The following is an 11018-nucleotide window of genomic DNA, read 5'->3' as shown; positions in this document are numbered from 1 at the left end:
TATAAGTCTAACATGCAGGCAGGTACGCCAAATAAATGCTTCGCTAGTTGAACTCAGGGGGATTTAAGGCAGATAAAAGAGACGCAGGTTCAGATCTCACACTCAGCAGCTGAGCCCCCACCAGGCCACAGGACCAGACATGTCCTCCACATTCACACTCCACTACTCGGGCCTCTGCAGAATGTGCAACTGGAGAAGACACTCACAATAAGCGTGTTTTAAAGTTACTGTGGGAAAGATTTGATTCTTGGTTTTAAATGATTCTTTAGGGAAGAAAATGATTCTCTACAGACATGTAAGCTATATAAGATAAGATAAGACAAAACAAGATAAGAAGTTTGATACTGGAAAAGTATGAATGTGAATGTATAAACAGGTCTTTACATTGTTTAATTGTTGTTGATTCCTTACACGTTTTAAATAAAACTTAAAAACATTAAAATGGATTACACTGCTGTTACAAGTTAGTGAACTTCTATTTTTCAGTTCAGCAGAGAACTTTTTTCCTTAGAATGTAATTGTAAAAATCTTATTTAGATAAAAATAATTTATATCATCGCTGTCCAATAAAAACATGTTTTTCCAAAACAGCAACTTTACAGAAGAGAGATAAAATCTTCTTGACTTTCAATGGAAGTCAATGTAAATTGAGAATTTCTATTGGTCCATTCATCAAGAGATTTTTCAATTTTTTGTACAAATTTTGTAGAAAACTAAAAATGGAGATACTTGTTTTTCATTGGACAGCAACAATATAATTGCCCTTCATAATACAATTATAATCTTGTCTTCACATATCCCAGTTTATGATGCATTTTTTCCACAGCATGGTTACTACACCACTTAAGTCTTCTAGAACTTTTGATTCATTTACCTGGCTGATTTTCCACTACGAATTCACCCCCTCCCCCCCCTTAAAATGTGGCTGATGACATCATAAATCATCATGAAGCCATCTACTGAACTGCTTGATTTTTTTCACCAGGAGTGGCATAAGGTTATCCAAAGGCAGTGTGTAGGACTGGTGGTGGAGAACATGCCAAGATGCATGAAAACTGTGATTAAAAAACAGGGTTATTCTACCAAATATTGATTTCTGATCTCTTAAAACTTTATGAATATGAACTTGTTTTATTTGCATTATTTGGGGTCTGAAAGCTCTGAAAGCTCTGGAATTTGGGAGAAATGTTGTCTGTAGTTTATAGAATAAATCAACTATGTTCATTTTACTCAAACATATACCTATAAATAGCAAAATCAGAGAAACTGATTAAAAAACTGAGTGGTCTCTTAATTTTTTTCCTGAGATGTATGCATGTGCCAGTGTATCATATATATTTCTTTTTTTTTATAAGACTTTTAATATTATGTAATTTTAAAAAATGCATACTAGTTTTGTTGCTTTGGCAGAAGCAAATGAACTTTTTTCCTTTTTTGTCTCATTTTTTTGTCATAATGAGTCAGGTAAAGCCAAGAACAATTAAATATTCCCCATCTTTAACTGATAGTAAATACACTGACATGCCAAAAGTCATGGAAAGTTAATTGAGTATGTAAACTCATCACAAAATGTTACAAAAGTGCACAGTGAGGTTAGACACTGGCCAGTGTGCTCATGGCAAGGCGGCATGAATTAAAGTTGGAGTGAGGACTGAAAGTGGGTGCAGATGAATGGGATGTTCCATCTCAGATATTGTGTGAACATTAAACATTTCTTAATGCACAGTGTCATGTGTTTACCAGGAGTACATCATAGAGGGCATTACCACCCACAGTGGACAGTGTGGTGGCTGGTATTGATTGTGACCAGTGCAAACAGAAAAGTGCCATACATCCATGTTCATTATGCGAAACTAGTTCCTGTCCCCTGTCTTTTGGCATGTAATTGTATTTAAGTTGCTGTGATTTTTTAAAATATAAAATACTGTAGAATTTGTTGGCACTATTGTGGTGGATCATTTTCATTGCTTGCTTTACACTCCTCCAAAAATAGGTGCAACAAAAAATGGTTCTTCTATGGCATCACCCAAAGAACCATTGGAAGCATCTTCATTTTAAAGAGTGTGCTCTGCTTATCTTGTTTATTGGTTAGTAGTAGTTTGAGGAGACACCTCTTTAGTGGCCAGTTTTGTTACTATTAGGAACAGCAATGGAAAATGATGGGCTTGCTGTGGTTATGAAGTTAGTCCGTGTCTGCTCTTAACTGTAACTCACTTTTATGAAGTGCAGAAGGCTGTTACAGACCACCGACTGTTTCATTAGTTAATTGGATGGGATGGGACGGGAAGGTTCATGGACTTAGTGTGCTTAAGTAGCTGCCTAACACAGCATGGGCGTGAGAACACTCACACTCACACTTACACTCACAGATGAGCAAAAATCTACCTTAATAAAAAAGTCTACAGACAATTGCATAGACAAATGATACAAACGAAGAAAACTTCCCAGTGAAGTTTGTCCTTTAGTGATTTGTAACAATTTAAACAGCAATAACCTAAGAAAAGTCACTTATTATACATGCATGTGTTTAAAATCCATTTCTGTAGCTTTAGCAGCTGCACTGCTGGTACTAAAGAAGCTGACCTAAAGAAAAACAAGCTTTCTCAAGATGGCGTCTGCCCTGTTCCTTTTCCATCGGTCTTCTCTGTACTGTGCCAGAAAAATATTAGTCACCGCTGGAATATCCAGACAACTCGCCTCAAGTCAAAGCAGGGAAAGCATTAAAGGGGAGGAGCATGTAAGAGGAAATGTGTTTCAAAGATGGCCAAGCAGCTCAGCTCTGCTGCATGTTCTACAGAACACTCAGATCAGCACAGTCAGGACAGGCTGCAACCTCACAGAGGTGCATGTGCAAAGGTATCAGTGAATTTCATGGTGAACACATGTGATCACATTATCAGCACTTACGCAGTTGTCTTTACTAAAGCATCATATACTACACATCATATATGAGGAGATACCTATCTAAACCAGCATTAAAGTGCAATTCTAGGAGGGTTCAACACTGAAAACACCAAGGAATTTGCTTCCAAAACAAAGATGGCTCAAAACAGTAATTTAAGGGAGCATCACCTTGTGTCAATAGGGAGGCTGAGGAGACACCCATGTAGGACTACTGTCTCCAATAGTCGACTCTAAACTTTCTATTTAAAAGTTAAAAGACACCAACCACATGTTTAAAACAACATTATGTAGCATTTTAACTTTATAATACAAGCTTTGAAATCACTGTGATGCTTAACAGATCTGTAAAAGGGAGAACACGGCTCGGCACGCTGCTAACTACACAATGTAACTCTATTAAAATGGGCAGATGGGCAGAACAACACTCACAAACACAATATAACCTTGTTTAACCTGAGTCATATTTGTTTCAAGTCCTGTAAAATTACTATTTTGCCTCAGTCCACATACTTCTTTTACTTTAAATTATGGTCCTATTTATCTCAGCTTGTCCACAAATGTGCGTCCTCTAGAGTGTTGAGAGCCATAATACTGCTTTAAGCATTTTATGTGTACATGATAGTTTCATATATAAAACAGATATTTCATAAACAGATATGAAGAGCCACTACCTATCCTATTGACATGTTGTGTCCAGGGTAACAAATAGAAGTATCTAATCAGTACACAGACCACAGGGGCTGGTAAGTATCTAAATGTTCTGATAAGAGTTTCGCCACATTTGGGTTAGTCAGACTTAAATATGACTTGATGACATAATATGATGTACTGTGTGGGAGGAAATATGGGATGCATTTTAGTCAGTGTGTGGCATTTTGTTGGTTCATTTCTGTGGGAGTTCTTAAGCTGCCACTGTTGGGCCCTTAAGCATCATCTTTAACCTCTTGCTTCAGTAATGCAGTAGCATGTCTGATTCCAGCTTCCCAAGCTGGAATATATGAAGAGAACAACTGCGCTGTCCTGTATAATGTCTAATGACAGTGTATGTACTGTGTAAACTGTAGACTTACATCTTCTCCTACAGTTTAATGGATATGGTGGTTGATTATATGTCTCAGATAATCTTTGGATCTTAAACCAGAATATTATTTTTGTTGAAAACTGAACAATGATTGAACCATTAGGAACATGTAAGTACATTAATGCTGCTGGAACATTTATAATTCTTTACCAACTGATGTTTTAAATACCGTTGTGTACAAAATAGACAAGATTATGTTGGTTTTCATACCAGGTTGAGTCTATTGAGTGGCTGGAGGGATCCAGGCTGCTGGTGTATATTTTAACATAGGGTAATTTTTTTTAAGGTTGTTTCAAAACTCCCAGTTCATCTAAATTGAAAATGTTTTATTAACCCTATATAGACCTGAGTTATGTACCAGTGATGGAAAAATATAAGAATGCGGTTTTCTGTCTGTAACGCACACAAAATAAGACACTACTATCCTAATATAAAATCTATATATGAATAAATCTATTCTTAAACATGATAAAAAAAGTGTTCTAAATCACAAATAATTAGTAAAAATTACTTTGCCTCATTTGTTCTGTAATGGTGACATGCCCTAATGAGTTGCTGATTTCTTTCTCCAGTGCAGTGGAGTCCAATTTCATTGGCTGGTTCATGATCTGTTTTGATGGACAACAGGTCTTCATTAGTGTTCTGTGCAACAAAACATTTGAAAAAAGAAACTACATGATGTCCATTGTAATTGCCGTAGCGTTCGAAAGGGTTAATGGGTTTTCTTCAGTCAGCTAACACATTAATTAAACATTGTTAACTGTATAAATTCAGATAAATTGAGAGTTTTGAAACAGCTTTAAAAAATAATGATCATATGTTAAAATATACAGAAAAATAACATATTTCTCCTCCAGAGATCCTCCCATACTCAGTAAAACCTTATTACTGCAGGGAGACCTCTCTCAGCTCCACAGCTTTGATTGTGAATGAAACAGTGTGTGTGTGTGTGTGTGTGTGTGTGTGTGTGTGTGTGATGGTGAAGATCTATCCTATTCAGCTTCTGTCAGCCATTTTGCAGGGCTTTCTTTTTTCTCCCTCTAAAGCCTCCAGACTGCGCATGGCTTTGCTAAAGCTGCATGTTGTCGTGTTCCAGATGTGCTGCGCTCTGGTTGGTGGGGAATAGACTCGTGCTGGACTCTTCAGCTTCAGCGTCTTAGATTTCTCCACACCCACAGGCCCAAAGCAAGGAGGACAGGCGGTTCAACTCAGAGTTTACGTACGCTACACCTGCCAACCAGCTGCTACATGATCACAGCAAGAACCTCATACCAGTGTGAACTTCTCAACAAGCTTCTAATGCTCTCACACACAAGCCTTATACATCTGAGAGACACATTCAAGTGTATTTGCTAAATGTGAACAGAATGGAAGATATACACATGTGTAAACTGTGTTACATAAAATGTAATCAAGCAGTTTACTGTCAATTATAATTCAATATAAATTGAATAAAATGAATTATGTGACTATTTTATTACAAATGATAAAATTTAACCTAAAAGAAACTCAAGAAAATTAAAAGAATTGCCAAAAAACATAGTCACAAACTTATAGTAGCCTTTATAGCAGTGGTCTTCATCCCTCCTCTTTAGAGTTAATTTAATTTTGTACAGTGGACAATGTTTAATTAATGTGTTTTGAATTACAGTATATTTTACAGTATATATGTATTTTTTGCATTGATTTGGTGCCCCAATGGTACTTTACTACAAATGACCTCTTTAACCAATTAAAATTTAACAAAATTAATTATGTAAATATTTTATTACAAATTATAAAAATTAACATAGTCAAGAGAAAAACATAGAAAAACATAGTCAAAAGCTCATAGTAGCCTATATAGCAGCGGTCTTCATTCCTCCTCCTGAAGATCTAACTTTGAACCAAATCTAATACCCCCATTTAGCCAATCAATCATTTCTCAACGAAGTGACAAAACTACAATAAATGCGAGATAAAATTGTTTTCATTTTAGGAAGAAAATTCTGAAAGTGCTTAGTTCATGCTGACACACTAAGGTATAGGCATTGCTCAGCTTAGAGAAAAGATTCTAGCTGCTTCTGGATCTCACAGGCTGGTACACAACTGGTGCTTATCCTTGAGCAAATGGTCTGTCCACAGTGGAGATATGTGAGACACACCCAAGCACAGTATTTCATTACTTAAATCAAGTTGGTTGTGGTGGAATTTACCAGGGCCATGCACGTTACAAAATATTTAAGCTAGACTATCAATTACATTGTGTTTTTTTATTATCTCAACTTGGTTTAGTCAGTTGTTCTCATAACCCACTTTCTTTATTCCTCATTTTACGTTGGTCTCCTTACTCTTGATGAGCAGGCAGTTAGACTGCTGTGCCACCCTAGAGCTGTAGAATCATTCATGAATGATGTGTTATCACCATAATAAACATACAAGTAAATGTCTAAACCTATTTGTCCGGGCTATCCTTCTTCATCTTTAGACTTAGACCAGAACATAATTCAACTACCAGTATCCACCACTTTCTTTTATCTCTATGTAATCAGTTTGGTAATTGTTTATTTATACAATCAAAGACACACAGTGATATTGATGTAAGGCACCATAAGGTACTCAAGGACCAACATTTCTCCTTGTGGAAACTCTTAACCTGCTAAATGTGTGTGAGTGAGTGAGTGAGTAAGTAAGTGAGAGAGTAAGTGAAAAAAGATTTTTTAAAGACAGGTCCATCACAGATCCTTCACATATTATATTATTACTTTTCAAGTTAATACAATTACATTTAGAATTTATTGGCGTGCTATTCTTTCACTTTCATCTATGCTGCTATAGCAGAAATGCCTTATACACTTGCACTTGTTTTATTTTCCTGCAACTTCCTTACTCTCCTTTTTATATTATGTGTATTTATCTTGTTATCTATTTTATTCTTGTTCTATTTTTATTTTTTATCTACATAACAATAGGTCTTGGGTGGAACTTAACCATGAGATTACAATTTCGTTTCACAACATATAATGTGAATGACAATGGAGTCTCCTTGAATCCTTGAGTATTTGCATGACCATTTCCAAAGATCTCCTTTGAGAAGTTCATTATTCAGGGTTACCATCAACCATCTAATTTGTCTAATCAGTCTTTTATAAATGTAAATCAGCTACTGGCGGAGCTTCTGGTGGAACTGATAAAATCCATACCATAGCTGGAGTTCGGCATCCAAATTTATGTTCTTCTAACTCTTCTTTTAACCAACATTATCAGCAGTAATTTTAATGTTCTGTATTGTTTTTGCTATCACAGCCACACTTCTGATATAAATGCTGATATGTCTTGTTGGCATTACGGCTACAGCTTGAGTTCCTCAGGCTGAGAAGGGCATCATATAAATGACAAAGGGCTGGAGTGGCACCACTGGACTCTATAGGTTACAATGTGCAAAAAAGTCAGCAGGAGAAAGAGAGGGGGTCATTACAGGGGCGGAGCATCCACTCCCATAATGTACAACTCATTTCACTAGCTGAGGTGAACCAACACACACACACACACACAGAAAGAGAGAGAGAGAGAAAGAGAGGTAGAAGGAAAGAGCAGACTGAGGTTTGTAAATTACAGGCTTTGCTCCAGCCAGATATCCTTTTTTTTCCCTTACTCTGGGCTCTGTGGTGATGAACTTTCCATATGAAAAAGAGGGAGACTGAGAGAAAAGGCCGTAACAGAAAAGCTCAAAGCTTTAAGCTTCTAAAATGCCTTTTCTTTATTTATACTTTGTGTGAAATAAACATCCTATAGCTATTCTAAAGGAATGCACTTGGAAATGTGGAATTTGTCACTCGGTCAGCACCAAAGAGTTGTAGTGTATTTAAAGAAAACCTATAAGAACATGCCCTCCTGAGACTATGTTTGGAACACAGGAACAGTTAAATCAGTAAAACCAGGAGGCCTCATTTTCGTTATGTGCTCTAAATGATTCAGCTCTCGGTCTGGAGTGTGTGAGGGAACAGTACAGCTGCTGGCCATTTTGTTTCCTCTGTTTTAGAGCCCTGCAAAAGTGAGTGGGTGGGGCTTTCTGAGCTTCTGCCCTGAGGACCGGGGGAAGGGGTTGGGACATATAACAATCAGTCAACAGGCACATGGAGTGAACATGGAGATTTAGATGGAGACACAGTCTGGAATCTCAGACCCAAATGAGGGGTATGACAGAGGAACACCTAGTCAAAGCTTTCCTGCTGGTCTTGAGCTCTTAGTTACCTATGTTGAGCCACACTTCAGATCTTGCTTCTGTAACAGATGCTTACTGCGCCAATTATGCATTATCAAGACATTCCCATAACAAATTTTATAGAGTGTGATCCAAAAACAATAAGCTCAATCTGGCCAAGAGAGCAATACGCGCATTTGAATCACAAAAAAAAAAAATGAAAAAGAAAGAAGGGGAAAAAAATCAGAGCTGGGAGCCACCCATGGCCCAGCCTAACACATAGTTAGTTCTCTTCACCGTCCACATGACTCACAGTCTGGTCAGCAAACGCATAATAAAAGAAACTAAAATATCCCCACACAATGTCACCGGAGTGCACAGTAAGTTAAATTGGTGGATAGCTCTGCTCGTGGTTTTCGGAGGAAAGGCCTATCATAGGAGTAGCTTGGATTTGTCCAGTAGACGAAACATTTCTGACCATACAGTGGTGATAAATAAATCATTTAAGTTCAGGTTCAACTTTCAGGTTAAAGGATACTTTGTAATCGTCTCTCATCATCTCTCTAAATGTGGCCTTTTTTAAAACCTTGTCAAGCTTCATTCCTCATCAAATACATAGTTAGAAAAATAGCTTCACTTAGAAGAAAGTGTGGGATTGCAATGCTATTGAGAAAGAAGAAAAGTTGTGAGGAAAAAAGAGATGATTAAAAGTGATGACTGATTTAGCTAACTATTGGTCACATTTATAACTATTGCTACACATACAGGAGTAGAGTGTAATGCATATGTAATGCAACAAGCCAGAATCTCAGCATGGAGTTGTAGAGGTTCCTAATGGTGTCCTGTTATAATCCATCACATGCAGCTTGAATATTCTGTTCAGAACCTCATTAATGTAACGGAGAGCTGTCAAAGAGCTTGTAATGGAAACCAAAGGTGATCTGCCATTGTACAAAATTACACATTACACAAATGCCTCAACACATTATCATTTCCACCAAGATGATGCTCTGCCATTTTAAGTTATTCCATGACTGTAAAGCATGACTATCCACTAAGGTCAATTGATTCTATCTGGGTGTAACTGTTTTTCTGATAATTATTATAGTTTATAAAGTGAGCCTAAAGCCCTATCCAATTCCTCTGTTATTTTATTCTTGTCCAGAACGACCATGTACGTGTTTTTCCTTTGAGAAAATTACCGGTTGAATTACCTACAGCTTTTCGGTGAACTCCATGGTCCCTCTGTGTTTTAAGTCCTGTCTGGATCCGCGTCTGAGTTTTGTCAACTTGAGTTTAATAAAAATAGCTATTTGTCCACTGCCATGCACCATGCTTACACTGAATGCGATGTCATGTGACCAAGAAAGCCAAAAAAACTCACTGGTGCTCTTGCTTTTCCAAATGCAGTCTGGATGCAAGGGTTTTATCACTGAGTAGAAGTGTAAAATATTTTTCACAGATGTCCCCCTGAGAAACTAATGCCATCCAGAAAGGGCTTATGTCGAAGTCATGGAAAATTTTCTAATGGTCCACTCATTATAAAATGTGCCAGTAATAAGATTAGTCAATATTTAAAATATTATATTCATTTCTCCTTGAAGAACAAACATCACTTTTTACAGTTATATTTGTCTTCTACAACACTGTCAGCTCGCTTCATTAAATGCAGAGCTATAGAAACACAGCTTACAGAACATTACAGAATATTTCTTGTAGATTTATTGTCATGTATTTGGTCCAAGTATGGAGCCCTGAAACCTCAAGAAATCTGTTCCATCTTTTCAAAATACGCAATAGGCTTGAGATATTTAGCCATTAATGATGATTGACATGAGACTTGTCATTTTGATCCAGACAGTGGCAAATCGTGTGTTGAGCCATGCATTGATCAATGTTTGTGTCATGTTTGGGAAGAATTCAGACAAGCACAGATGTAAAATCAACTCTTTAATAAAAAAAGAATAAACAGGGTCAATACCAGTAAACAGGGGCAAACAGGAGAAAACATACCAGGGTTATACCATAATTCACAGTCCAGAGTTCGGTACACAGGCAGAGAGGCCAAATACATGGAGGTTAAGCAAAGGCAAAGAGAAATGCGTTGTAGTGCTGGATGAACTGAAACAATACTCAGCACTGGAGGTGAGTTCTGGGCAGTTTTATATACCTGGCTCACCAGGTGTTGGTACTCAGGCCAACGACTTTCTGAAGGCGTTACATGATCGTGAGAGTCTCTGAGTGGTGCATTCTGGGTAGTGTAGTCTTGTGGCAGTAAATTGCAGGTAGAGTTGAGTGTGGGCGAGACGGGCGTTGTTTCAGCACCAGGCGTGACAGTTTGAGGACAAAGAAGGCTATACATGTACTGAAACAGAAGTCAGATTATTGGCATTGCATATTCAGACTAGTTAAAGTGCTTATTTAAAAATGTGGACAATGTCATTATTATTTATTATGTTAAAAATCATGTTGTACAGTGGCTCGTAATTATCACTGTATGCCTATACTCCAGTTTATTCCACTATCTGTTGGTTTTATTAACTGAACAACAGTTCAAAACATTTCCAAAAAAACATTTAGCTAAAGAATTTTCAGCTTACCACAAACTGATTTAGCCGTTATTTACTAGTGTTTTTTGCATATCCAGTCAATTGCCTCTTTTGCTTAAACTGTAAGCATCTGGATTTATCATCGTTAGCAATATCAGTTGATAACAGTGCATTATTTGGTACTATTTTGCACATCTAAACATCATGGAATACTATTCTAAGCACAAGGCTGGTTCAAATGTAATGCAGAATTTAGTAACAAGTCTCACAATGCATCATGGTCCACATTTAGCTCATGTCA

This window comes from Astyanax mexicanus, chromosome 3 (genome assembly GCF_023375975.1).
Source record: "Astyanax mexicanus isolate ESR-SI-001 chromosome 3, AstMex3_surface, whole genome shotgun sequence".
NCBI lineage: Eukaryota > Metazoa > Chordata > Actinopteri > Characiformes > Acestrorhamphidae > Astyanax > Astyanax mexicanus.
Note: the sequence above shows the minus strand (reverse complement) of the source record.